This window comes from Nicotiana tabacum, chromosome 16, assembly GCF_000715075.1.
Source record: "Nicotiana tabacum cultivar K326 chromosome 16, ASM71507v2, whole genome shotgun sequence".
Lineage (NCBI taxonomy): Eukaryota > Viridiplantae > Streptophyta > Magnoliopsida > Solanales > Solanaceae > Nicotiana > Nicotiana tabacum.
In genome coordinates this window covers 133,558,668-133,566,122 of record NC_134095.1, presented here as the reverse complement: position 1 = coordinate 133,566,122, position 7,455 = coordinate 133,558,668, and positions in this window count along the sequence as shown.

The following is a 7,455-nucleotide window of genomic DNA, read 5'->3' as shown; positions in this document are numbered from 1 at the left end:
ATCCCCCTCTCAAATCGCCCAAAAAGCTCCAAAGTTGAAGTAAAAAATGGTGAAATAGCTCAATCTCGCAAAATGAAATAACTTATATGTTCTGCCCAGGCCTTTCCACATCTGTGGCACCACATTTGCGGTTATTCCTCCATTTCAGCGAAAATCACTAACCAGCTCAAAATCGCATCTGCGATAAGCCTTCCACATCTGCGACTCCGCAGATGCGGCCATCTTAACCGCTTCTGCGGTTCCTGGCATTTTTCCAAAAAACCGCTTATGAGGATCCTCTCTCGCATATACGGTGCCGCACCTGCGGCCCCTAAACCGCATGTGCGAAAATACAGGAAGCAGCAATTCAGCAGCTGCAACAAATTCCAAACTTCTCCGTTAACCATCCAAAATCACTCCGAGGCCCCCGGGACCTCAACCAAAAGCACAAACATATCCCAATACCTTATTCAAACTTGTTCTAATCACTAAACCACCTCAAACAACATTAAATCACCCAAAACACATCGGATTCAAGCCAAATTTTCTAACATCTTCCAAATTATGCTTTCGAACAAAAACCCAACCAAACCACGTCCAAATGACCTGAAAGTTTGCACACACATCCCAAATAACCCAACAACTATTGCAACTCCCGAAATTCCATTCCAACCCCAATATCAAAATCTCGCCTACCAACCGAAAATCTCCAAAATATCAACTTAGCCAATTCAAGCCTAAATCTACTACGAACCTCTAAAATTTATTCTGATCGCGCTCCTAAGCCACAAATCACCTCCCGAAGCTAACCGAACCATCGGAACTCACATTCGAGCCCTCTAACACATAAGTCAACATCCGATTGACTTTTCCAACTTAAACTTACTCTAAAGAGACTAAGCTCGTCATCAAGCGTGTGCGTCACCTCAATATAGCACTACAATGTGCAATCCGGGGTTTCAAACCCTCAGACCATCATTTATAATCATTACTCACCTCGAACTGGTCAAATCCCTAACTCGCGATGCCTTTGACCCTCAAATCGGCCTCCACTCGTGTCAAATCTATCCAAAATCAGAACAAGGACGTCAAAATAAGCTAAGGGAACGAAGCCCAAGCAAAAACAATCAATATATGACACAAATCCCGAAATTACCAAAACCCGACCCCTGGGGCAACATCTCGGAATTTAATAATTTTCACATCAATAGGTTCCTTATCTCCCCATAAGTTCATTCATGTCAAAAGTTCTCAAATCCGACCCCAAATGGTTCTTCAAATCCACAATTAAAGGCCTAAGTTTCCAAGCCCTAGTTTCCCCAATTTTAACCTTTGATTTCCATAATTTCTAGCTCTAATCCATGAAATAATAGCATAGGGACGCGTTTTAGATCCAAATTCCTTACCTCAATGAAGTTCTCTTGGAATCCCCCTCTCAAATCGCCCAAAAAGCTCCCAAGCCGAAGTAAAAAATGGTGAAATAGCTCAACCTCGCGAAATGAAATAACTTATATGTTCTACCCAGGCCTTTCTACATCTGCTGTCCTTCAACCGCATCTGCGGTTATTCCTCCTCTTATGCGGAAATCACTAACCAGCCCAAAATCACATCTGCGATAAGCCTTCCGCATCCGCGACTCCGCATATGTGGCTATCTTAACCGCTTCTGCGGTTCTTGGCATTATTCCAAAAATTCGCTTCTGCGGCTCCTCTCTTGCATATTCGGCGCCGCACCTACGGCCCCCAAACCGCAGTGGCAAAAATAATAGAAGCAGCAATTCAGCAGCTGCAACAAATTCCAAACTTCTCTGTTAACCATTCGAAATCACCTCGCGGCCCCAGGACCTCAACCAAAAACACAAACATATCCCAATACCTTATTCAAACTTGTTCCAATCACCAAAACACCTCAAACAACATTAAATCACCAAAAACACATCGGATTCAAGCTAAACTTTCTAAAATCTTCCAAATTATGCTTTCGATCAAAAACCTAACCAAACCACGTCCGAATGACCTGAAATTTTGCACACATATCCCAAATAGTCCAACGAAACTACTGCAACTCCCAGAAATCCATTCCGACCCCTATATCAAAATCTCGCTTACCTATCGGAAATCGCCAAAATATCAACTTTGCCAATTCAAGCTTAAATCTACTACGAACCTCCAAAATTCATTCTGATTGCGCTCCTAAGCCACAAATCACCTACCAAAGATAACCGAACCATCAGAACTCACATCTGAGCCCTCTAACATATAAGTTAATATCCAGTTGACTTTTCCAACTTAAACTCACTCTAAAGAGACTAAGTGTCTCAAACCTTACCAAATCCTTTCCGAACTCGATCCGACCAACTCGATACCACATAACACGGATAAATAAAGCATAAAAAAGTAGAAATTGGGAAAATAGAGTGGTAATTCATGAGATGACTGGCCGGGTCGTCACACCTAGCCCGAGGAATGAATTTTTGAAGAAAATTATTTAACTGAAAATATAATGGATTTTGGAAATTTAATAAGATTTTATCTTGTTGGTATCGGGCTTGTATTTTGGTTCCAGAGCCCGGTACAGGTCCGTTATGGGTTTTAGATCTTATTTGTGAAATGATGAAAAACGGAAGAGATTTGATGTAATTCGGACCCTTGGTTGTGAAAATAGAAATTTTGAACTATCTTGAGAATTTCATGAGTTTTGGTGTTGAATTCATAGTTCTATATGTTATTTTGGCAATTTGCTCATGCGAGCAAATCCGTACGATATTTTTAAACTTGCATGCATGTTTGGTTTGGATCCCCGAGGGCTCGGGTGAGTTTTGGATAGGTCACAGAGTGTTTTGAGACTTAAGAAAATTGCTAGTATGTTTTAGGTCTGCAGGCTTCACATTTGCGAAGAAAGATCGCATTTGCGATCAGTGGGGTTGGGAGGGGACCTTCGCAATTGTGAAGCTCATGATCGCAATGTGAATAGGTCGCATTTGCGAACAAGTGTTCGCATTTGCGATGAAGGCAAGTCATATACATTCTTCGGATTTGTGATGAATTGTTCGCATTTGCGAACGCTTAATTGCAAATGCGATATCTGCAACTGTTCAAAAGAGTTTTGGACGAGATTTTCAACTCATTTCTCAAAGTTTCAAACCCTAAACTTCTAGAGGCAATTTTCTAAAGAGTAGTTCTTCCCAATCATAGGTAAACAATTTCTAACTCATTTCTTTTAATCTATTTCATCTTTTTAGAAGATTTCATCACAAAATCTAGGAATTATCATGGGAAATTGAGTGTTTTTGGGTGAAATTTGGGAATTTCGAAAATTGAGGATTTAGACCTCAAATTGAGGTCGGAATCCAAAACCAATTGCATATCCGAGTTTGAGGGTGAATGGGTAATCGGGTTTTGGTCCTAACTTCGAGTTTTGACCAATTGGGCCCGGGGCCGAGTTTTGAGTTTTTGCGGAAAATGTTGGGAAACCTATAATTAAGCATTGGAATGGAGTTCTTTAGCATTTATTGATGTTATTAAGTTAATTATGACTAGATACAAGTAAATTGGAGGTGGAATCGAGAGGTAAAGTGGTAACTGAGGTTTGATTGTGGCCGTGGAATCGAGGTAAGTATTTTGGCTAACCTTAGCTTGAGGGATTTGGTATTGTTGCCTTATTTGCTACGTGTTTAGTTGTTGAGTACGACATATAGGTGTGGTGACGAGTATCTATACGTTGTTGTTGGGTCATAACATGCAAGTGAGTCTTATACTTGTGGCCATTGTGTCTCTTATTACGTATTGTTCATGCTTAAGCTGGTTATTCTTCATGTTGAGCAAGTCTTGTTATGTTTTCTTGTTATTGGGTAATTATTGACTATTGAATCAAGTTGAGACTTATATTGTAAATTTAACTATTAAAACAAGATTGGTTATAGCTGATTTCCTTGCGGGGATGTTATTGTTTCTATTGTTTGGGTGAGGAAGAATGTAAATAACGAAGGGTGATGCATTGCACGATATTGTGAGTGAGTGTTAATACTCGAAGGGTAATGCCGTGCCATGTTCTTTGAGTGTTAATGCACGAAGGGTGATGCCGTGCCATATTTTGTGAGTGTTAATGCACGAAGGGTGATGCCGTACTATGATTATGAGAGAGTTAAAGCACGAAGGGTGATGCCGTGCCATTTTCTGTCGATTCTTATAGTGAGGACGAGAGTAAAAGCAGAAGGATGGTGTCGTGCACATGTTACTATGTTATTGTTTCTATTGGCTCAGAGTATGATGTTATTTTGCTTCTTTACTGTTTACTGTCAGAATTTAATATTCCCCTCAGCATGTTTTCCCTTCCCGTTATGTTGTTAAATTCTTGTTATTATTGTTTTTCTCGTATATGATTTAATTGCACAAGTTTATATTACTGTCGTGTCCTAGCCTCGTTACTACTTCGCCGAGGTTAGGCTCGACACTTAACAATACATGGGGTCGGTTGTACTTATACTGCACTCTGCATTTTCTGTGCAGATTTTGGTGCTGGACCTCGTGAGTAGAATTTGGGTTGCTGCCTTTAGTCCACGGGAGACCCAAGGTAGATCTGCTGGCGTTCGCAGACCCTGGAGTCCCCTCCTCCCCCGTTTTGGATTACATGTCTCTTTCTATTTTGAGAACAGATATACTTCTTTTGAACCAGTATTTGTAGAATTTCTTATACGTTTGTGGATTGTGACACCAGATCATTAGGGTAGTCATGTATTAGAATTGTTGAACTGTTATAACACTTCCGCACTTTATCTCTGTTTGGCTTTAGCTATTATTTATTTCTGTTCTGGTTAATAATTAATGTGATAGAAACCACCACGACCGCGAGTCCTTTTTGTGCGGACTGCAATAGAAGCCACCACGACCGCGGTGCATTTTGTGTGGCCCACGGTGGCCAAGTTCCGAGAGCAGAAGTTTTAAGCCAAGAGCCTCAGTGCAGCCGCACTACCCCCGCCGGGGTATTTTTGTCCAAAATATTTGGCCTAGTATAAATAGTTTCTTTTCCCATATTTAGGTCATCAGTTGTATTTTAACGTTGGGCTACACTCGTGAACAATGTTTCTTACCCATTTTGAGTAATTAAATAATAGTTTTATCATTGAATCTTCAATTTTTAGCTTGTAATTAAATATTATGGGTTTTTCTTCATCTATTTCTTTGTTTTCTTCTATTATCATGAGTATCTAGACCCATTAGCTAGGGTGGTGACTCAACTCTAGTCTGGGTATTTGATGGGTCTTATATTTTAAGGCTTAAATGTCTACGGGTGTTTGATATCTGGACTAATTTATGGTTTCAATGTTGAATTAGTGGTTGCAAACACTAATTTGTGCCTATTTGACTTGGGCTCTTCTTGAAAAAGAGAGCCTAAGTCTTGGAAAATTAGTCCAACAAGGAATTGGGGAGTATTCAAGAGATTGATAGCCCCAATTATAGGGTTAAACCAAGAGATAGTAATACCTGACTTGAACCTCAATTGCTTGCACAAATTATCATACCCAATTGGTCTTGAGAAAGTCAATTAGGGCAAAATCACTCAAACTACCGAGAGGTATAGAGTGAGTAATATCGAGCAACGGTTATATCATAATCCCCAACATGACAACCTAGCCTTAGACTCGAGAACCCATCAAGTGTCCACCTAGGAGAAAGTCACTTCCCTAATGCCTTCTTAACTATTTAGACAACCTTTAAGTAGTTTACTCTTAGCTTAACATAACATAATTTAACATCTTATTAGTATAACTTTAGAAGTAATATCAAAACCAACTATGATTAGAAGTGCAATTAAGAGCAATTACGCATCTCCAATTTAGATAGAAACTTAATTCCCATTTCTAGCTCCCTGTGGAAATCGATCCCGGCCTTCTCGGGTAAAAGCTGCTTCAACTACTCTCGCTACTTTATAGTAGTGCAGGGTTGGCCTCGATCACTTTTTGGTGCCGTTGCTAGGGAGCTAACGGTTTTGGCTATCTATCTAAATAGTTTTGTGTATTTTTCTTCTTTTCTTCTTTGTTACTAATTTGTGTGTGTCACAACTTCAGGTGCAAAATGGCAGCAAACAACCCACCTCTTGGAGATCTTCCGTCGGGGAAGGAGGTAGATGACAACTTTGATGATGAGGTTCCTATTGTCCCTCAAGGACAAAGGAGAGTCCGCTAGGCCAATGACAATATTCCAGACCCTCCCCCGCCACCTCCAAGAGTGGCTCCTCAAGTGCTTCCCAACCAAGGATATGCAAGTGCAATTGTCCCACCCCAAATCTGGGTGGGCAATTTTCAAGAATTTTTAAATTACCAATGTGATGCTGATATTGCTGGAGAAGCGTGGGTATTTCACGGGCGCTGCCAATCAGAATGCTTACGAACATCTTAAGGGTTTCGTGGATACCTGGGAGCAAGAAAACTAATATGTCCTAGGATGCACTTCGGTTGAGACTCTTCCCTTTCTCACTTAGAGGGAAGTCATTGGATTGGCTTGAGCGACTTCCCAACCATTCCATCACTACTTGGGATGAGTTGGCAGATAAGTTCATTGCAAAGTTTTTCTCAGCGGGGCATATGGAAACATTGAGAGATAAGATCTTATCTTTCAAGCAGGAGCCCACCGAACCGTTACATAAGAATTGGGAGTGATATAGGACCATGGTAAAGGAATGTCCCAACAATGATATGACTTAGGCAATGATCCAACGGACTTTCTACCGGGGCATTAACACAACAAACCAGTGCATAGTGAACCAACTTGCTGAGGGTAACTTCAAGAAACTGTCTTATGATGAGGCTTTTGACATTCTTGACGAGATGGATGACACGTCTTCCGCTTGGCAAAGTAGATCCAATGTGCCCCAGGGTGACCCCACGGTCACTCACTTGCACAAAGAGCTATATGACCATGGTCAGGCTATAGCAGAGCTGACAACTACAATGAACCAGTTAGCAATGGCATAATTGCAACAAGTTCAAAATCCGCGCCAAGTAAATACGATGGAGAGGGTCAACATGCTAGTGAACAAAAGAAGACAAAGAGTCAATAAAACCAATGGAGTTCGGATCAATTTGACAATGATTGTGGTGGATTACAAGATGATGATTATGATGGGTGATAACTAGGGATTTTGATACCTTTCATACTCCTTCTCGCTTATGTTTTGATTAGACATTTGTACAAAATAGTCCCAAAAGTCTCACAAGTTGTGCTTGATTGCAGGTTTGATCAATAAAGTGACAAGATGTCAAAGATAAGCTCAAAAAGGAGTGAAACTTGCACAAGTACCAAGACAAGACAAAGTTCAGGCAAAACAGGCCCAATGCGGCCGTACACCATTTTGTGCGGTCCGCATGAGTGAGGTTAAGAGAGTATGATATTCAGGCAAATAGGCAATGCGGCCGCACTAGGTTCTGTGCGGTCCGCACTGGGATCAATGTGGCCGCACTCGATTTAGTGCAGTTCG